Below are 23110 nucleotides of genomic sequence, written 5' to 3' on the forward strand. Positions count from 1 at the left end.
ATCCACCTATAAGCTAGGGATAATTCAGTGCTCTATTTGTAAACCAGAGAGAATGCCCTTCTCCTCTTCTTATTTGTTCTGTTGTTGTTTTGTTTGCTTTTATGTTTTTGACACTTACTATCATTGGGCAACCCCTTTAAGCGAGAGTCTGATCTTTAAGACTCAGCATGCTATTATTATAATGCAAATAATTAACAAGATGCATAAAACATTATTACAAAGCTGCAGGGGAGCACAAAACAAGAGCAAAAATAAAAATTAAATTCCTAGATATTTCCTATCATATCTTCACCTCATTTTTAACATGTAGTGTAGGAAAGTGGAAGACAAAGAGAATTCTTCATTCATCTGCTGGATTTTTGTTGTAGACTTTGGCACGTTTCTTACTGCCTTGCAAGTTTATGGTTCGTTTACTTTTGATTAATTTCTGCACTGTTCTACTTGTTGCTCTAATGTTTTGTTATTAGACTTCAGGCAAAACTTCTTTTCTTATGCTTCAGCATATTAGCTCTATTTATTTCTTTTGTTAAAGCTCTGCAAATCTACCATCACTGCTTTTCTTTACCTCTCCGTGCAGTCCTCACCCACAATTAGCATATGCTTATTCTATATTTTTGCTAAATTACAGAAGTCCGCAAAGCTCTGAAATAAAAGGAATTAAAACCGTGCCTGTTGAAGGCAGAAAGAGCTAGTATTTTCTAAGACAATTTTTTGACAGGATCCTGACATCTCCCACCATGTAATTAAGCAGTTCTAGATTTCATCCCTTCACAAACCATCAAATTCCTGAAAACCAAGCTAGCCAAAGACATGAGTCAGCAATTTCTTCATTCACTTTGCTTTTATTGCTCTTTCTAGAGCAATGACTATTTCCAGCTGTGCATTTCTTGCCTCTGCGTTAAATGTGGGTGGCAGCATGTACCATTGCTGACTGGTTTATGAGCCCAAGCCAATGCTGAAAGAAACCACTTCAAACAGTACTGCCACAACAACTAAGTGATATCAGATGGACGTTGACTCAAATTTGGTCTATTTCACAACAGTTCCCAAAAATGCAACCCTTTTTCAGATCTAAGTGTGGTGTTCTTTTGTACAGTTAAATTGGGTAATTACGGGGGATACGTATCCTCATAGCTATATTCAACCAAAGACTTTTCTTGCCTTTATTTTAACAGAAGAATATGTGAGAAGCTCCTGTCCCCTGAGAGCTGGATACACTCTGTTCCCTCTCATATCCACATGAGAGGAGGGAATGATCCCTGCCCAAATCCAGCTCTGAAGGTGCATACACTGTGCTCATGATCACTGTATTGATCACTGCAGCTTCTCAGTGTATACAAAACAGTAATAACGACTCAGACCCTACCATATAAGCCATACATAAAATTCCCACTAATTGTAAAGGCTGAGTAAAATCTTAAGCTCTTACCCAACCAGTTTGACTCCTCTTCATTTTGGCTTAAGAAAACTCATATCCTAGGATGTGCATTTAAAATGACGTACATCTTCAGTAAGCAAAAATAGATGTTTTGAAGTCTCCTTAGCATCTTCCAAGTCCTCAGGCCATTCCAAAGGGTGTTCTGGGAAAGGATTAGGTGCAAGAGTTGGACCACCTGCCTTGGCACCAGAACAGCATCCTACTTGTCCCTGCCCAAATATATGAAGAAGGCAGGAAGCAGTTTGGCAGTTTGAATTCCAGTTTTGTAAAGGCATCTCTCTGCCTGCCTGAGCATATTGTCACTGTTCAAGGGAGAAACAGTTTTTTCACACAGCCCTTCTTCAGATGTTGCCTGTCGACTCTCTGGTGTTGGGCACTTACCTATCTTCATATGGTGCAAACAGAACTCAGGTGCCTCTTTCAGTCATTTGAGTTATACTTCCCCAGCCACCAACTCCAGATATCATGAAATCTAAACCCTCGTATCATGAAATCTAACCCCCCTGTTTGTATCCCATCTCCCAGCTTTGGCCATCCTCTCTGTACTTGTGTCTTGGGAAAAGAGTCAGGAACGCTGGGAGCAGAACAAAGTAAATGACACTGAATGACTTTCACATACATTATTAATAGTAAAATGCATAGGAAATGAAATCGCTAGTAGCTGAATGAGACATAGAGGGAGAGAAAAAGTATTAGGAGGAACAATGAGGAGGAGAGCACAGGTGGGAAAAACTAGGGAGAAACAGCAAAGAAGGGAAAGGACACAGAAAGATGAGCAAACAGAATGGGAAAAAAAACCCCAAACACCAAGAAATAAAGTGAATCACAAAACAATATGCATAAAATAAGGCAAAGTCAAGCTAAGCAATGTCATAACTGAGCACGAGCTGAGCTCTTTTGAAAGTCTGACCCCTACTCTAGATGATCATAAATTTATCTCTGAGCTCTTTCAATAGTTTGACCCCACTTGGCTCAAGTGAAACACCTTTCTAATACAATAGACTACTTCATAGAGAGAGATGCAAAACCATTCGCTGGAATATTTGTGGCTGTTCACTTTGTCCAGGCTCATGCCCCCTCCTTATTTCCCCATGAAGTTTAGAAGAATGACACAATTACATTTTAGTAGCATCTGCACAAAATCCTGTCGTTGAAGAAAATTGATCTGAAAAATCTCATATGCCAATTGTAGCTTTTTCAGCAGGTATCTAATGCATTTCAAAAGATGATTTTTTAGTATGCCTGAATTGCACTCAGAACATGATGAGTGCTTATATCTCTCTTTCAAAATACCATGAGAATATAAGCAAAGAGGCTGCTATGCTGTGATCCTCTGTGCCCACTAAATGTACTGTTGTACTTTATAGCTCTCCTTGTTTGTGCCTCCTCACAGTAATCTTAGCACTGTCATCTTGGAAAGTGATATATGTGAATCAATTACTAGCTGAGGTTACTAGGAAATAGCAGCACCTGAGAAAATGCTGTGTCTGAAGTGGGTTGGTATCTTGAGACCTGACCAGAGAGAAAATATAAACAAATGAAAGAGAGGGACAGGAAACAATAAAACCCCTAAATTTTAAGTAGAAAGAATTAATGGGGTTTAATAGCCTAGAGTAGGACAGGTCTTTAGCCTTTCCCTTTAAATTTGCACAGTTAATCAATTAATTATTTCCTCCTATAAAACCTATGCTGACAATTGTTTAGACCTGAGCAGTGATCATTTTGTTGTATGACATATCACTGGGCCTTAATTCAAGAATTCATTCTTGTTTCAGCAGCACACTTCAGCGATGGCATAACCTCAGGTATTCTGAAGTCCTAGTGATTGGTCTTGAAGATTTCACAACTTTTATCCTTTGCAAAAAGCAAGACATTCCAATCCAGTTTGCTCAACTTTTTAGTCTCCATTTTAAAATGGAGGAATAGAATCATAGAATTATGGAATCTTTTAGGTATGAAGAATAGAGAACATCTGGACATGCATCTTGGCCTCTTTTTGTTATGATGTCTCAGGCCAAAGTTTGTGCTTCAACAATGCCTTGTGGCATCCAGTCACAAGGCACAGAGTGACTTTAGGTCCTTAGAATGGAAAGATTTTTGAAAATTCCGTACAAATGAGGCCCAGACGTATAAGTCTTAGAAGCAATTATGGTGTTTCATTCCACTTAGCTTTGAATTAACATTTGTTTGAAATAAAAAGGAGCTTTATTTTCCTCTAACCCTGGGTTGGGTTTTTTTTGGTGAGTTTTGAAGGTATTTTCTTCTTTGCATTTAGATCAGGTTTTGGCTGTTTATGATTTTGTGAAAGGATGCTGTTGGTTTTTCTGCTTTATTACCTTAACCCTATAGAAAACATTTCCAAATTCAATCCAGATAAATACATATGCATAATCTGAAAAAACCTGCATGTTAACAGAAATAATGTCACCCTAAATCAGTAACAAAAAGGCCTCTACGACATGGATGTAAGGTTTTGTTACAATTTTCCTCTGTACATGAATTAATCGGTCTCTGTATTCATAAGTCAGTGAAATAAAATTTACTTTCATTCTTATTTCCCTTTAAACAGCTAACTGGACTGACCACAAAACTCTCTTTAGAACTACTGTGGGATAGGTAGCAGCAAATATCATCCTGTTGAAAGCAAGTTTCCGTTCTCAGCTTGTAAGGGTGAAAGTAGTTTTTGCTTAGTTCCCAGGGGTGAAATTCTGCCCCATTGAAGTTTTGCCATTAATTTAGTTGGGCCAGAATTTTGCCCCAGGTCTGCAAAACGAGCTTCCATATGTACAATAAAATACCTGATTTTTGGATAATTTTCCTCTTGTCCTTGCCAGCAGCATGTATAGAACAAATACATACAGCAAGAAATCTCATAGAAAGTCTCACAGACTTGAACACAATTTAAGCACAAAGGATTTAAAGAAAAGAAATATGAAGGGATTCTATATACACAAGAATGGAAGGTTTTGTAAAGCTGCTTGAAGGACAGAGCACCAAGCAGATTTCAGGACATCTCAGTCTCCTTCCAGCTCTGCCACTAGTATTGGTGACTGTTCAAATCATAGCAGTTTACCGAGATGTTCCTTTTGCATAAAAAATGGAGTAGTAGTTCATTTCTTCTAGAAAATGTTTAAATAACCACTGAGTAATACCAGTACGGAATTAGGCTTGCTTTTCGTCTTTCTTCCCTCCAGTGAAAACTGGATGTTCACAGTTATTTTTTTGTCATTTTGCAACATGCGATTCAAGGAGTCTTTACCAAGCATATAAGTGTAAAGTTATTTATTAGGTATTTTCACAATGCATAGCAGAGATCCAGTTTGATACAATGGTCCACCCAAAGTTTCCTTGAGAGATTCATCCCAAAACTGCTGGGTCCTCCTAAAAGAAAATAAAGCTAGTCTTTGTGGAAAGACTTAGGCCACATGGTCACATCCCAGTATGCTGCGAAGAACCCATAAATTGAAGAAGACTTATACCCTACACCTTTAATCTGATTTTGTGTTCACTAGAACTTTTTCAACAGCTTTAAATACAGTCTACACTTTACGAGAAATATGACATAATATTTAAAAGTAATTGTTCTGCTTTTTTTATCTGCAACAAAAGTAATGATTTACACTAGTATTAGTATCTGGAATGTGACTAGAAGATTTCCTATGATTCAGTATTGTATAATTACTTTGACATTTCACTTTTTCATTTGATGGAATTTGATTTTTCTAAGTGGTGTGTATTATTAACAGCAACCCATTTTATGTGAAGGAAATAAATATATAAATTGTGTCACTGAAAAAAAGTGAATTAACAGAGTTTAAAGCCAAGAGGTACCATTAGACTATTTACCTAGATCTCCAATATGTTACAGTCCTTTAATTATCACCTAATTAATTGTATATGAAAACTATAATTTCTGTTTCTACTTCATCTTAAAGATGTATTCCAAAAAAACAACCTATGCTGTCAGTGACTTGATTAGCAATTCTCCTTGTTAAATATTTGTCTGTTATTTCTTTTCTTATGTGATCCTTTTCTCTCCAAGATCAAAGTGACTTTTTAGTACCCACTCTCTTCTCCCTGGGAAAAGAGTTCATACTTGCCATCTCTCCCATTCTTCTTGTGATCAGATAAACAGATTGAAACCTTTTAAGTGTCTCCATGGACAAAACTTTCATCGTCTTCAAAACGTTTTAAGCTTTCTTCTGAACACAGTCCAGCTTTTCTGCAACAATTAAAAGATGTAGGGTGCCAGCAAAGTGTTCATCATTCTTCTACAGAGGGTAGCAGAAGACTGTGCTGAACACAGGGCATAGTGACCTCTCTCTGCTGGCTCAGTACTCTTCGCATGCACACTAAAGATGACTTTAATCTATTTTGTCACAGAATACCTGTCATGCTCTGGTGGTGCCTCCTCCCCCCACATCCTGTGGTTCACTCCACAGTCTCAGGAAATCCAGTTAGGCCTTGGCCTTTGAGTAATGAGTTGGGTTTTTTAAGCACCCCTAGACCATACCATTCACTCATACGTGGCTAAGGTGGAAGCAGCATTGGACATACCAGTAACTCCTGTTTCCTGGTCAAGGTGGGAAGCAAGAGCAAGAATAATCGGTCACCCCTGACAGCTTTTAGAACATTCCTCACCTTGGCTGTATTATGACTGGAGCACTATGGAAATTTAGCAATGACTAAAGAAAATCATCTTGTGACCCTATAAACAGTAGTCCTAAGTGAGGCCCTTTGAACATTGCTGGACCACAGTGGGCTGCAACCAGCATCTTCCTCCTAGCAGGATGCTCTTCGGAGTTCACACAGTTGAGAATCCTCCATAATCAGAGGATTGTCACAAAAAGACAGAACCTGGGCTGAAGTCCCCCCTCTCCTCAAGACTCAACTCAACTGTTACCTGTTGAGAAATGCCAAGACATTAGACATGAATATTTCACTGACCTTGAGGGGAATTTTTAACAGGTAACTTTGTACATCTTTATGTATGCATGTGTGTATGTGTGTATAGATTGCTATGGCAATTGTAGTAAATTCTATTGACCCACTTCATAAAATCCACTCTAAAACTGCAAACTGCCGCTAAATGAAAACCATGTAAAAATTCTCCTTTCAGTGAACTGGTACACTTGTAACCCTTTAGATGGATATCATTGACCAAGTCTGAGAATAAGACTAAATCCAGCTGCACCTAGGTGCTGTCAGGAGTTCAGCAAGGGGGCTTATCCTGATCCTAGTGACTCAGTGGTAGAGTTTGCATCTATTTCTGTACCAATCATTTTCACTTGATTTTACCTCAGTTTTCCTTTGTATGCTTTATCTACGTAATAAGTAATAGAATGAGCTTTGACCACAAATTCTGTTAAGTCATGGCTTTATAAATGATACTAAAACTACTCTTGCTAATACCTTTGGTAGCACTTTTTTGAGTGACCTTAAACCACTCATTGTTGTGACACATGCTTGCACCTAATGTCCCCTAGATAGTCTTCAGATCCCTGATGCTTAGGAGCATAGCTAGAATGTTGAACAAGGGTAGCTCAAGTATCACACCAAAAGTTGTGGTTTCATGGCTATGTATTTAAGTTTATTCATCACATTCTAAGTGGAATAATGACAGTGGTCATAAAAGGTTACAATAGGTAGAATTTATAATTCATATTCCAGGAAAAACTGGGGGATAAAAAGAGTATTTATTATCACAGCCCCATTAGTATACTAGATTTTCTACAGGTTACACTTTCTAGAGTGCCTAGATCTTAGAATTTGTTAGAGTTTTCTGGGACTGTTACAGATGTTCAGAGGAATTATTTCTAGAATCTTCTTGACCTGTGCTTTGCCAGTTTCTCCTGGAATGCTGCTGTTTTCCTGGTAGTTATTTATGCTGTTTTAACCAGAAATGTATTCTTAGAATGTGAGGAGCTGATACACGAAGTCGCGCTTGGGTCAACCCTTCAGTGGTCACTTGCCTCCTTTGTCTTCCTGCAACGTTTCCCCATGAGTGCTCACCCAGGGGCCACCACAAGAGCTTTGCACCTGTACTCCATGAAAGGCATTTCCTTCAAAGAAAACATCAAAGCTCTGAGAAATAACCATGAGAAACATTTCTCTGAGCTTCTTTCTAACTATTATCTTGACACAACTGCTGTGTTCTGGGTACTTAACCCAGGAGATTAAATCTTTATGCGCCAGTGCAAAAAGTTCATATCCCTGTAATTTTTCATATATATAATTTCTCAGCTGCCATAGCTTAAACCTGTCATATTTATGGCACAACTGTAATTTAGGTGAACACTTTAAAATGCCATTCTCAAAGGACAATTCTCTTGAACTACTACAACAAATGCTTTTTCTTGCCAGTGTATTGAGTGGTGGAACTGATCATTGCAGTCAGTTATATTTCTAAGCTAGTGACTTCTTAATATTCCCTGAGAGAAAAATCATTAGGGAGTCCATACCAATAAATTACAGTACAGTGTAATTGAAGTAGGAACAAAAAGTAAGACTCTCTACTTAACTGCAATTGCTACAGAAGTGAGTTAGAAGTAATTCACCTTGGATGCCTAGAAAAAAAAACCTGGACTGGAGGAGGCATATGTAAAAATCGATTTAGCAGCTCCCTATCTGCTTTTGGTGATTCTGTACCTACTTTTCAAGATGTCTGTGCTTGTCCAGTGATCAGCTAATAATTTCTATGTCTCCTACCAATCACTGCATTATTTCCTGTATTGCTTACAGCCAAGATCCTTTCTGCACCTGAGGACCTTTAAACAGGCCAAACTTTTGGGGGTCTTCAAGTTGCAGTCAACATCTGCCATACTAAGATGAGATGGTAATGCAGCTAAAAGCAGCTGACAAGAGCCCTGTGCTTGAATCTTACTAAATTCACTGTGATTTAAGCATTTACTTATGTATGGTGCCAAACTAGGACATTTGTGTTCCTGTCAGCACTGAATTCTGTATTGAGCTGATTCTGCTAATCAGTCCCTAGGGACCACAGTGGTCAGGAAACCACAGAACTGAGCACCTTTAGGAACACTGAGAAACACAACCTCAAAAGTCAACTGCCGTTAGATACTGAAGCGATGTGGGTAGCTACCAGGCAGCAAAAGGCACTTCTGGAAGAATGCTGTTGGTTTATAGAATATTTCTGGTTACCCACTGGTAAGATCTTTGAAAAAAACATGGAATTTCCAAGAATACAAGAGAATAAGGAAAGCATAGACAGTTCTGGAGCAGCAGAGAGGGTACACCACATCACACGAACCTCCACCATCATTGGCATTCTTGCTGTTGGCCTTGGATGGTAGCCCAAGGACTGAACAGGCAAACAAATCTGAACTCCTCCCTTTGACCCCCTCACCAGGCTTGGAAACAATTGTAGAGCAGGGTCAGGAAGATCTTGCTGACAACATTACTCAGGCTGCTTTTGAATAGCTCAGTCTCCAGGGTTGTTAAACTGATGTCTGGATCCTCAAAGTTATATAACCAAAGAAAGCCAGCTTTCTGCATAGGCTTCTCTTGTACGGTAATTCCCTGAACCTCAAATGAGTTCATGTTCTTATTCTGGTGGATCTTTGCTTTATGCAGCCTAGGCTTTGTGGATTCTCAGCTTAGATACCTAACTCACCGAAAGTCAAACCTTAAAACAAAAGTGGAACTTCAAGGATTTGGATAGAAGACAATTTAATTCCCATTAGGCCACTAAAAACATTGAACTCTACTGATAGCTGATAATTTTGTTTCAGGATGTGCTACTGTATTTTCTGTTTAAAACACCATGGAGCCTGTGCAGAAACAACATATGTGGCTTTACAAGGCAAGATTCAGTTTAGGATTTTCTGAGAGCAAAAATAAAATGGAAACTATACTCCAGCCACTAAATAGGAAAGCAGTAAACTACTGTGTTAACAGTATGGCGCAGGAGATGGGTCAGTAACGGAGTGGCCACCCAATACAGTGCTAAGATCAGTACTAAAAGACAAAACACAGTTCATAGCAAATACCCATATGCTGTCCCCACATCTGCAATAAAAGCTGATCAAAACAGGCTTACCAAGTGCCTAAAAAGCACTCTTTGATACAAGGCAATCTCCAAGGAAAAGGGAAAGAGCTTCTCTAGCTGGAAGGGCTAACAAAGAGATGTGCTTCAGAATGACTCTTGCAGTATTCTACTCTACGAATTTTGTGTTATTATTATTTCAATGTGGTTTGCACTGGACAGATTCTAGTATTTCATGTGTTCATCTGAAACTGGGACTGAGTTGAGGTTGCACTGGTGTAATAGGTGCTGGATCTAAGTTTTCTCTGCTGAAGAAGCAGATGAGACAGCAGGACCCATAATATTAAATCATGGTGCAACAGTACACCCATCAGAACGTTCTTCTTGAGGTGAAGAAGAAGCATCACATTTTCACCTCTCAAATGTATGAATCCTTACCAGTGCTGATCAGTTTTTCTAGGTGTGCATCATGTGTGCTATTACCATGTAAAGCATGCATCGACAAATTGCCAGGTCAGCAGGAATGCCTTCCTTTGAAGTGGACAATTGGCTCACAAATTTTTAGAAAGCAATATTTGGAATTCCCTGGGATGCTTTTAAAGAGATACCTGTGGATGCAATTTGCCAGCATAATCTCTGAGAACATTACTGAGCTCTAAAGCAAATATTGAAGAGAAGTCTCTGAAAACTACTGTTGAGTCAGCAAAATAGAATGTTTTTGTAGTACATTACTGATCCACACCACTGGGTTCAACTTTGATTTTTAATGATAGTCTGAGAAATGTGCAGTCCGATTGCCTGCCTTCTGACTATATTAAGTACTAAGTTTCAAAACCTTTCTTTATTCCCTGCAGGACTGCTCAGAAGGATTCTCCTGAGATACAGGAGGCTGGGTTTTTGTATTAATATTCTGCAAAATCAAAGAATGATGATTGTAGCAAGCCAATTAGGATGTTTTTTTCAGGTAGCGATCAAAGTTAGGCATTCAGCCTAAGCTAGTCATTCAGGCTCTATCCAGACTCAGTGGGGTGAGAAATGTAACTCCATAGAGTGATTAATTTCACTTGTCTCAGTTATAAAGATGGGATGAATCACAGATTTGGACATGTGCATCATTTTTTGTTGGAATGCTCCTCAGTTTGGTACTTAGATATTGTACAGTCACTGGAGCATGAAGGTCTATGGGAGCTATTTCTAAGCTCACTGGGACTTTGTGTCTCTGTGACTGGATCATTTCCATTAACTATTAGTTTCTTCAGGCTACCTCAAATGTGACGGATTTTCTCTGTCTTCTTTATCTGTAAATACCTCCCAGAAGACCTTGAACACATAAGTATTGCAAAAGTTGTGATGTGCTCAGCACCTAGTGCTATTACCTTAGCCGTGGTTATGCAGTCATAACCATGTAGCCTTGGCTACGCAGCCATTACCTTGTAGCTATGGCAAAATAAAACCCAAAACCAAACAAAAAAAACCCTAAACTAGAAATAAAACGACAGATTTAGGCTGTCTAATCAAAACTGGTTCTTTCAAGCTAAAGTGCAATGGAAAGATGGAAGAAGTCTAAGGTAAAGAGTTGCAGTTTCTGTGCAATGATATTGAAACATCAGTGACTAATTTGAAATAAATCCCTAACTCTTATGTTTTATGGATATTCTTTGGTTAGAGAGACAGAATGTCTTACTTTATGCAGTTTCATCAATGCCTTAGGTGGAAAGCATAACTAGACAAATTTTTTAGACAAAGAAAGATGCAAATACAGATATGTATAAAAGCATAGATGAATGAGTGGCTACATATGCAAGAGTGAAAGGAAAAAAGCCTGGCATGTGTGGGCATGAGATCATTGCAAAAGGAAAAATCTTGATCATCTGAGTCAACAGGTTCCAAACTGTGAGATTTCTTTCTGATTTTAGTGGACTTCCTTTAACATTAATGAAAGGCTTAATTATATGTGTTCAGTTCTTACAAGCACTGATAAATGTAACCCAAGATTTGGATATTTTCTTTGTTCTGAATGAGCCACAAATTCTACTCTCTCTTTACAGCAGTAAGATGCCATAGATTTTGCTTAGGCAGCACAGGTGTAGCTGGGAGAAGAATTTGGCTCAGAATGTTTTCCCACATTAACAATTCATTTGACATTTTAAATAAACCATACAAAGGCAACAGATTAATCAAGTCAGATATTGTAGATATGCCTGGAGCACAAAGGAAAACAACCCCACTGAGCTCAGAGCTTTATTGCCTGAAGTATAAAGCAGGATTTCATTAGCAGTGTATGATTCAGATAAATCAGGAACTCAGTACAAGAGGAAAAAAAATGAAAACTAATCATTCTTGCAGACTAAATTAAGATTAAAAACAACAGAGCTATTTGACACATTGCTGAACATGTGAGTTTCTATGTCTAGATACTCAGACTATGCGTACACCAGAATCAAAGAATCATAGAATGGTGAGGATTTGGCAATGATTTTTGCTGTGTTTTTTCCCCTCTTTTCTGCATTCCCAAAGACTCTTCTCTAGCCCAGAGAATTTAAGCACAAATTAGGACCCCTGGTAAAGCAAAAATACTATGCAGTCACTAAATCACCAGGATTTCCTACATGCCTGCATTTTAAAATGTACCCAGGTATTTCAGATGTGGCCAAAGTTTGTATCCCCAAAAGATGCTGTTATTTTATACAACTGAAAACAAAAAGAGTAGGAATGTGTGTTTTCCATTCCGAATTTGAGAACTTTGTAGTAGCATAACTACATATTAGTATTTTAAAATTTATTTTTCAAAATGGCATTAGATTTTGCCACCATAGCAGTTGATAGATGTTCTATTGGGTATGGGACTCATTTAGTTCTGCTCCCTATTCTGTTGCAAAAGTTTTTTGACCTTGGGTAAGATATTTAGAAATCAGTAGGCTACAGATGCCTAAGTTTCATTGAAAATCTGGAGCTTCTTATCCATCTGTGCCTTTGCTTCCTTTTTGTAAGATCAGGGTTATTAATACATCTCTACTTCCCAAATATCTTAAAAAGGTTAAAAATGAGCTATAAGAAATAATTAGGGTTTTGTTTGTTTATTTGCAAGATTAAAAAATAATGGAAATTTATGCCTTTTGAACTTTTTAAGTGATTCTTTGTCAGTGAAAACAATTAAACCTAGTCACAAATTATTTCAGTCAGAGATATGACACACAAAGACACCATCTAGGGTCAGTAATGTGGGTCACTATTCTTTCAGGTGAGAGCTATGTTAAGAACGAATGATTAGGTAAAATACTGTTCTCTGCATTTGTCCTATTTGAGTAACTAAATTTCTGACTTCTTTCTTTTTCTTTCTTTTTTATTTAAAAAAAAAAACAGGTATTAATTATTTCCCTTTTTTAAAGGAGATTTATTTATGGATACTTTAGAAATCTTTTTTGCCACTCAAGCTATTTGAATCCAGAACACCATTCCTGTTGTGAGTGGCGTCCTCCTTTGGAAGAGATCACTTTTTCCTTCTTTGAGAGTTGCAAGACTGCAGTTGGAAGTCTGAAAGTTCAAGCAGAAACCCTAGCGCTTTTGAGGCCTATTAGCAGAAATGGATTATATAGATCACAATTGCAGTGATACAAGGCTGCCATATGCCTTACCCTTTCAGATTTCACAGTACCCAATAGCTGCATATCTCACAGTGTGGATATGTTCCATTTTCACTGAACACACACCTCCATAAATGTGTATGCAACTGCAGTTGCTAGGTGCAAAAAGATTGCTATTGTAAAGCAATTGAAGTTGAAACCCCATGCTATATTCTCTTCCTGAAGACTTTTCAGATACTTTAGATGAACTTAGCAAGAGCAATAGCAGATTACTCTTGTTAGATGAAAAAAATTTCCCTTTCAGCCAAAATGTAGAACTGAAATCAGCCTGTGAGGTCTTTGAACCCAGTGTCCAAGCACCACAGACAACAAAGCCGGCAGGTTACTTAGAAGAATCTGGCTCCATGAACCTGTTCAAAGCACCAGTCACAGAAAACTTCTAAAAAACTTGTAGCACAAATATAAGACTCTTCCCAACTCTTTAAGGAAAATCAAATGCCACAGAAATACAATAACTCTGCCACTGTCTTGGTTCTTTGAAGTATAAACCTATTTGGCTTATGCTAATCATGTTACTCTGGCTATTCCTACCCATAGTAAGAGAAGATCCTGATGCTTTTATCAGAGCATGTAACATTGCAGAGTGGATTATACCAAAAATCCCAGCAATCATTTGGTAAAGGTGTTAATTATGTTGGAATATGTATTTATTCACTACAGTAGGCAGTGACCAGCAGCAAATCTTGATGCATCATAAAAGTAAAGCCATTAATTTTAACATAACAATTTTTTGTGCAAATGTTAATAAACACCACTGAAACTTGCAGTTATTACTTTTGTCATTTTATTCAAGAGGTAGGACATAATAATGCAATAACACTGAGTCATTCACTTAAAAATTATTCAGGCTCTAATAGAAAAGCATGATGCAGAATGACACCTTAAAAAGAACTCTGACTGCTTCTGCTTTTTGTCATGTCACAGCCCTCTGGTGCAGTCTTGTTCTGAAGCAGTCGGCCACAGCAAGCAAAGTAGCTGCAGTCATCTGAGAAGAGGACACGTTGAGGGCAGATGGAGGTCAACTGCTATATTTTAGGGAGAGGTCTGAGCCACAGTGTTCAGATACTGATTCAATCTTCCCTAAATTACAGAGGTTTCCAGAGCCAAAGTTTGGCTTCAGGCTCAACTCTTCTGATTTTGCATCTTTAAAAACACAGAGTTTGGTATTCACAGCGTGTGTTGATCTTGTGGGTATACTCAGAGGAGAGCATGTACAGAGTGTTTGAAGTATGACTGGTTCATTTCTTCTTCTCCCACATCCACTTAGGAAAGTTCTCTTAATGTTAACAGACTTAACATCCGCTACTGAGTGTGAAACTGGAGTAGGTCAAGGGGACAAGGACAATTAGTTATGAACATCTCTGCTTTTCCTTTCACCTTCAAAAGAAAACAATATTTTTTATCTGTGTTGTTTTTTTTTATGAGGCTGCACTTCAGGACTTCATTGTTTTGAGCAAGAATTGCTACTGCTGTATAATCTGAGAAGATCTTGTCACAGTCAGGAACCATTTATGACCCCAAACACTTACTTCTCCAAACGGTGTGTGTTTGTTGAAGGACATCAGACACCTTTCCCCCTTAATACCCTTGGAAAAAATTCACAAGCCATTTTAGGAAAGGTGGTTGATGGTTAGAAAGTATATGTCTGTCCCATGATTTTGTTTTAAATGTGAAGATCTCTGTTGATATTCATTAGAAAACCTTCATTATCTTTGACGATCCCTTTTACCTTTTCTGTGACTTACCTCAGTCTGATCACCGATGAGTTTACTGAAATGAACTATGTCTTGGCTAACTCTGATGCAAACTGTATGGGTTTGAAAAGGGTCAACTACAACTAAAACAGGGTTTTAAAACACTGATATGACGGTGATGCTTGCTGATCTGAGGCTCTCAATCTAGTGACTGCTCTGAAAATCTTTACTGCATTGATAGCGTTACTGTTTGGGCAGAGGTTTTACCATAGAGGGCTGTCTGGAGATGAACAACAGTTAATGAGCTGTTCTGTGACTTCATTTTCGCCCTATTTTAACAGCATTTCCATTGTTTTACTCTGCCTGGAGTCTTACCTAGTGATCTTAACTAGATACTTTTCTGTTTCACCATCACTTGCTAACATTTGAGGAGCACAGGTTTCTCACACTCCCTTGCTCTCAGCCTTGCACAAGCCACCAGCATGTCTACATCTGTTGCCAGCAGCAGGAGCAATATATATTGTGTCTGATTCACCACAGCACAACTACTCCTACACTCAAACATCATCAAGTCCATTTCAGTCTGAGGGACTACTGCCTGTAGTCTAGGATGGGTCATACCACAGTGTAATTAAAGCACACTCTGTATGAAGACAGTGTGAAAGGAAGTGATCAGAATTACTGCTGTACGTTAGGATAATGTCACAAACAGCAACTGATGTCAAAGAGGCAATATATAGATTCAACCAGATTTCTTTTACTGCATATAAATCTTATTGGCCCACAGGTTCTGCAAGATGGAACTCTGAGATTAAACAGAGTGGTTTGCATCGAGAACTACTGAGTAGAACGCATAGTGTTCTCTAGAAAATGGGGTGAAATGCAGCACCAAACATCAAACATCAAATATGTTCTGGAATGAGAAGAATAACAGAATGGACATTTATTGTTTTGGCTCCCTGTAAGCTATTTGTTGATCAGAGGACTTACTAACAATTTGATATTTTAGCTGTTACTAATAAGGTTTTTTTTCTATGTGGTAATGGGAAAATCAGGGGAAGAGATAGGGGTGGGTTAATAGAGAGCAGGTCTAATTTATGGAACTGCTGAAAAAGACTTTCTCTTCTAACCAAGTGTTTCAGGGGTCAAATCCTTATCTGGGCTGTGTGCAGAAGGAGCCTAGTTTTTTTTGTCCTTCACCTACAGGAAGTAAATTTGAACCTCTATAGCAAAACACAAGTCACCAGCCCTATATTAGGTGCTGTTTTCAGTATTTCCTCTTGACACTGGCCTGATTTGTAAGATAATTTACAACTGACTATACAGTGGCTTGAACTCAACATGCTGCCCTAGATGAAGAATTACCCCTGCCACATTAACTGTCTTAGTGTTTTGAACCAGTTGAGCACCTCTCTGATAGGAAACGAGTTTCTCATGAAAGATGAGAAAACAAGGTTAGGCTTCTCACAAGGGAGTAACCATTTTCAGAGTTAACTGTCTTTCTGGGCAGGGATTTGAACTACAGGTTATGATTGCTTTCAACCTCATTAACACATTTTAACAAGGTTCAGTTCCTCTTCTGAGATGATTCAATTTATACAAATCCTTGGAGCTTCCATTCCAAAGTAAAATCTATTTTTTACTTTCCTGCACCACACAAACAGCAAAACACACCAGTAAATATTTAGGCTGCGGCTCTCAGCAGAAACACACAGTTGAGAAAGTAGTAACTTTTAAAAGATGCTAGCATGACCTCGCTTTCTTCAGTTTCCCAGGTGGATTTTCTTTCCCACTGGATATCACATACTATCAAAGACATTGTTTCCTTTTTTTAAGGACTTACTTCATTACATTCCTAAGACACTGAGACAGACGAAGAAAAAAAGTGCAACCTTTCTCATCTGACAATTAGGATGCATATGAGAAGTGCAATCCTTAAATTTCAGACTTTCCCCCAGTGAATAATTAATAATATAAAGTATCTACAAAGGGAATTGAGCCAGTCTGCATGTAAAATTTCATAGTCTTGACTTCCAGATTCCAATGCATGACTGATTTTTTTTTTCTTTCTTTCCCCAAAAAAGGCTTTTTTGTTTTCTTTAATGGGAGGATTCTGGGTTTTAAGCCAGTCTTAAAGCACACACTACTCTACTGAAATCCTCATTCCACCCCTTCACATAGTTTCTAGAGGATGCAAACTGAACTGAATAAACTTAGTTGATATTATTGCTGAAACACAGTTTGAAACACTAGAGGCTAGAAATATTGGCAGGAAAATGTCAAGCATTACCATGTAGGGTTGTTAGGCACTCACTTGTAAACCAGGATATCCAATAAAATATTCAAAAATATCTCTAAATATTTTAAAGAGCAGTCATGCTCTGAAAAGGGACTGTAAAAAAGCTTTATAGGCACCGTGTTTATATTCTCTTGTAAATTTGCTTATTCTGTCTCAAAGTGCAGAGTATTATAAAGACCGACTTTAGAAGCTGCAGGCTTCTGCAACTTCTCCAGAGCTCACCTGCACATGTAAAAAAAGACACGTAAGATTTTTCTCCTTAGCTGAAAGCTCTGCAGGAAAAAGCAGAGGAGTGATACACACTCCTGTGCTCATCTCTGGGGCTTCTGAAGTTGTGAGGACAGCACATACCCAAATCCAGCAGGGAAACACTTGAGGGAAGCAGCATAACTAGCAGGGCACAGTACCCAAGTTCATCAGACTTCAGGCTGTCGTGCTTTCTGGACTTGAAATCATGCCCCAGGAGAGCACTGGACCATGACCTGTGGAGGTATTAATATGTAAGAAGCTTGGGTGGAGATTTTGCACCTCACACCTGGTGAATATAGACCCGCTGCTACATTAGCAAGGCACATTAGTAGAGATAAGCAGTGCTGTTTTGGTGCAGTCACAGTCACTGTGCACCTATGTGGATTGTATGCGCGCAAAGAAATGGACATACACCATTTTTGCATCCAGTTAATTATTTTTCTAATGTATGACCCATTCATTGTTGTGCTTGTAGCAGCTCTTGGACAAGAATGTTCCGAAATTAAGCATATATGCACTAAAGCAGAGTGAACTGAGTTTACAATTTAACATTTATACAACTAAGGGTGCATTTTTTAAATGCATTTGTAGTTGTACCTGAATATGTAAAAACATGCACGCTGTTGCACACATACTTCTTTCTTTAATTAATCTTTGTCTTGCCCATTTACATGCTAACATTTTCCAGCTGGGGAAATTACTTTTAGCCTTCTATAATAAAAATGAAGCGCTAGGTGGAAAGACAATGAACTGAGGATCCTTCTGTCTTCTACAGCACAAGAACACATCTATTTCAAAGTGAAAGGTTTGATCCTGCTTGAGCTTAAAATGTGCAGAAGCTGAGTATTAGTCATGAGTTTTCACAAAGCTATGCACCCATTTATTCTTTGTAGGACCAGACCCAAAATAGATTTTAAATATTATTTCTAAATACCCATATTTGAAAGCTTTGTTTGTACTTCCTTCCATTTTTAAACGTAATTAAAAGAAAAGCCATTCTTCAGAGAAATGCATACCAGTTTGCAAAGTTCCCCCTTTCCCAGGGCAGTATCCCAGAAAAAGACAATGTTTCTTCTCCCCAAAATAAGTTCTGGTTGCACTAAACCAAATCCAGGGAGAGAATTAATTGTCTGTGGTCACAGATGAATCAGAGCTCTCTTTTGGTAATTTGGCTCAAGATATAGGAAGACAAATTTACTAGACAGAATTTTAGTGCACACATTATTAAAAAAAAAAAGGCTCAGCAAAATGCATAGCTGTAGGTGGCATTAACTGCACAGGATAAAAGAGTCAAACAGCAGACACATATGAAAAATATATGCTCATTCTATTTTGTGGGAGATTGCAACTTTGCATTCACACACAGGTATTTCAAGTGCTCAATTAACAACTACATGCCTAAGAAGTAACAGATGCATTTTAAAATGCAGGTATAAAGCGATCAAGAAATGCAGATGGGAATAATGCACTCAGATATGGGATACAGCTCATGTTTTTGGAACTGTTACACAAACAGGGTTTAGAGTTGGGAGTTAGCTTGCTGAAAGTAGGGGGAGAGTGTGAAAGTAACCTTTGGGGTGGAGTTTATGCTTAGCATAAAGACAAATATGGCTGTAGGCTTAACTTCATGGCTTGACAACCAAAGCAAAGCTATAATGTTGAACAAAGGGGTCCCTCTTCTATGTGGGAGAAGAAAACCTGTTGACCAGCTGATAGCTGGAGTCATGCATTACGAGGAACTAAATGCTCATAGTTTGCAGATTCCTTCCCACAGGGAGCTAGGGCGTCCTGTTCTCTCTCCATCTGTGCACCATGGCAAGCATGAAAATAGTTCCCTGAAAATCCTGCCACTATGCTGAGCCTTCTCAGACTCTTTCCGTCACCACTTGAAATAAGAGTATGCTTTTCCCTTGTTAAAGAAGATTAATCTGCCATGATGTCAATGACTGAGTGGACTTCATGTATTTGGTCTCAGTCATGGTATTTTTAGCCTAATTGGAGACAATGTTGTTGATTTAGACCATCTGCTGAAAGATGACATCCTTTTGAGGCACTCACAGACCATAAACAATAACTGCTCAACACACATAGCAATGTTTCACACTTCTACCCACCATTTGCATTGGAGAATCTCAAAGCTCTGTACATACCAGTGAGTTTAGCTTCCCAGAGACTTCAATGACTGGACAGTACTCCTGCTTTACAGATGGCAAGATGAAAGCCTGAAGAAGTCAAGGAACCTGAATTCAAGATCACTGAGCAAATCATTGGCAGGGTAGGGAATAGAAACCAGGTCACCTTACATGTGGTTCTGCAGTTTATTCACTCCCCCGGTTCTCTGACCTCACTGTGTTCCATGAACCTCAGCATAACTATGTGGGATATGCAGCTGTTAGTAATAATACACTACCTGTTTGAACTAAAAACACACCAGCAGATGGAGATACAGTAGGTTAATAGCTATTCCAAGAAGCAATCTTTTAAGGTACCAAGAAATTGCTTCTGTTAACCTTTTCCCATTGTGACATTTGACCAGTTTATGCGCAGGTTACAGAGGTCACCCATTATCACCATTTTATGAGACTTGGGTTGCCTCTGATCTTTCTCCACATTCTGCATTCAATAGCCTTTACCTGATCCAGAGAATGGTAATATTAACCAGCTACAATACATTTTTTCCTTTATGACCAAGGGTTCGCAGTCATAGAGAAAGTCTAATGCAGCTCTCTTTTCACTCAGATTTTTGCTCTTCTTAGACCCTTATACCAATTTTATGGCAAAATCTTATTCCCTTATGTCTTTGATCTGGTGTCAATTTCAGATATATTTTAGAGTCGGATATTATGCTACTAAATATATGTTGGATGTTCTCTGTTTTTCAGTTATGCTCATTTTATTGATATACCCCTCCACTGCTGAGCTATCCTTCCTGTTGTACTCCTTGTGTCATGTCCAGATTTTTACAGCTTTTACTTTAAAACAAGCTTTGTATAGATCTGTATGCTAACACAGTTGTAAAATACTGGGGTGTGTCTGGCTTATCAACTCTTTTTGAGATTCAGGCAATCAGAACTGCTAACTTCCTTGCCTGATTTGTATGCCTTCAAGGACATAAGTCATTCATGCAATCATTTTCCAAAGTGATATAACAAAGACCCCTTAGGGTAGAAAGGGTATGTTTTGATCTAAATTCATATCATACAGGAAGTTATATGGAGAAAAAGGAACGTGGTGATGATTTAATTATTCTCTTCAAAGCAAAAAGCATGTTATTAGCAAGGGGCTGTGACTCAGAGGTTTATACTTGGTTTAAGTTCTTATTAGCGCTTTTGAAACAAGGGAGATTGATTGATTCTTGTTCACTCATTAAGCTCGTTAATTTACAAAGATTCATTGCACTGGTGTTAATTTGAGAGTTGCAGGAAGTTGCAGAAAGGAATTGAATATGGTGCAGATAAAGTTATTTCTTAAAAGCTGACCATCTATTCCCTGTAAGGCTTCCTTTGAGCCCCATTTTTGAGGCTTGTTTTCTGTAGTTTTAACATGTCTAACATGAGTTAGTATGAAAGGGGACGGGCACAGGCGCTCACCTCCTGACCCAAAACATTTTGTAAAATTGTTTCCAGAAGCAGTTACTTTAACAAATAACATTTTGACATCTAGAAGTTTTATTGCTGTTATTCCTACCTTCTTGAGCTTTTCTACCATGAGAAAGCAAACATGAGAGTTTGAATTGTCAACTGTTCCACCATTAGCCGTGACACATAAGGATATTGGGGGATTATCTTTCTTTGAGTCAGGCCACAGCCAGTACAATTTCTTCCTTAGATATCATATCAGCAATAAAAGATGTGAATACAGGGCTTGTCACGCAGGAAGATACCGAGCTCCTTCACAAGGCTAAAGCAAGCTAAGGTGTGGACTACAGGAGATCAAAATAAAAACGTTATTTCAGCTTCTGCTCTAAATCAAAACCAAACGGAATCAGCACGTGCATATGACAAAAAGCATCGGGTTAAAACACCTTCCTTACTAACAACTGCCTGTAATCTATCACAACCTTGCTTTACACTGTTTAGTACAAACTATGAAGATTTAAGGGGCAATCAGTGATTCTGCATATCCTAGTTGGGATCTGTTTGCCAGAAAACAAATGCTCAGTGCTTTTTCTAAAAGGGTAGACCCTTTTAAATATCTCAGTTTGGTTAAAAAACAGCAAATATCCCTCATTCCCTACTAACGTCTGCTTCAGAATATATTGGCTGTGGTGTGATAGTTAAGCTTCCCATGATGAAAAGGGCCTGTTCTCTGTTATACTCTTAATGGATTAGCATCTTGCTGGTTGAGGCAACACTTCTCCTCTCCAGTCCTTGATGCCGAAAGGTTAGGTAGGAGCACAGGAGGTCAACTTTGTTACTTTTTATGGAGGCAGAAAATGGCATAAAATGAAAATAATTTCCTGTGAAAGCTGAGGACATTCCTTCATTAGATTTGTTTCCTGTGCTGGGTCATATGGCTTTTTTCCTCTCTTTCTTTTTTTCTTTTCTTTTTTTTTTTTTTTAAACATGCATTTGCTGGTTTCCTGTGCCCCAAGGGCCTTAGTGATCTGCTTTTATGAGGCCAGGCCCACCAATGCTGTTCTGTATGGTAGGAATGAATGAACTAAGTAAATCAAAAACTTCAGAGGCATGCTTGATAAGGGACAACAGGTGATACGAGTTTGATATTGGCTAAACTACTCACGTTATGAAAAACTGGATTACAAAGCCGCTTTCTAAACTGCCACTTCACCTCAGTACCTTACAATTACAGGTGACAAATCCTCTTCCAAACAGCGCCAGCTGGACTTCAAAACTCCTGGTTACTCACCTGCCTCTTTTTTCACTATTGAATGTAAAATGTTGAGCAATAATAAGATCCAGAGCTTTTTTTTATATCTTTTCACCCTCATAAAAGCTGTTGCTGCCTAGTGGGAGGGAACAGCTGGTCACCTCTTTCCCTGGCTTTGGTGGAATGCAGAAGGAAACCATGTCCTTTGTTCCCACTGCTGATAGACCTGAACTTCAGGCAAATTGTCAAGACAGTCCCAGAGATACAGTCTCGACACAGCATGAGCCAGACCAGTGCAAAGGAAGGAGATGATGCAACATGTCAAGTCATGCTGACTTGCTGATTTCTCTGCAATATCACAGCAGGAGACTGCTTTTTCATAGTTGTTTTTTTTTTTTTTTTTTTTTTGTGTGAGTTTAAGAAAAAAACACAGCAATAAAACAAATCTGTAAACAGGGTGATGGGGCTTGAACTGACTGCTACCACCAAGAGACAAAATCTTGCAGTTAGAATAAATAGCCTGGTGGAACTGTTAGTTCCTCACTTAGTTGCTCTCAGAAAGGCAGACTGAGTGTCAGGATATATTAGGAAAGGATTAAGGAATAAACCAGAAAGCATCATACTAATGTAAAATCTACGTACTATATTTTAGTTATAGTGTTCAACTTCAGATGCTTTCCTTCCCTCCCTCTCTCCTCCAACAGCTTCAGTAAGGATGTGGTAGAACTAGGGAAGTTTTCAAGAATACAACAAGAATAATAAGGGGCATGAAACATTTTCCATATGAGGAACAAATAAACAGATCAGAACTTTTCATTCTGGAAAAAGAAGATGAGTGGAAGAGGATCTGTGAAAGCATGAATGACATGGAGAATGTGAATAGGAAATTATTGTTCACTGTCTCTTCCAGTACCAGAACTAGTACATCAACCTACCAGACAGTAGGTTCAC

This window comes from Pezoporus occidentalis, unplaced genomic scaffold (assembly GCF_034315485.1).
Source record: "Pezoporus occidentalis ecotype Australia unplaced genomic scaffold, CSIRO_AGI_Poc_V1 ctg3, whole genome shotgun sequence".
Lineage (NCBI taxonomy): Eukaryota > Metazoa > Chordata > Aves > Psittaciformes > Psittacidae > Pezoporus > Pezoporus occidentalis.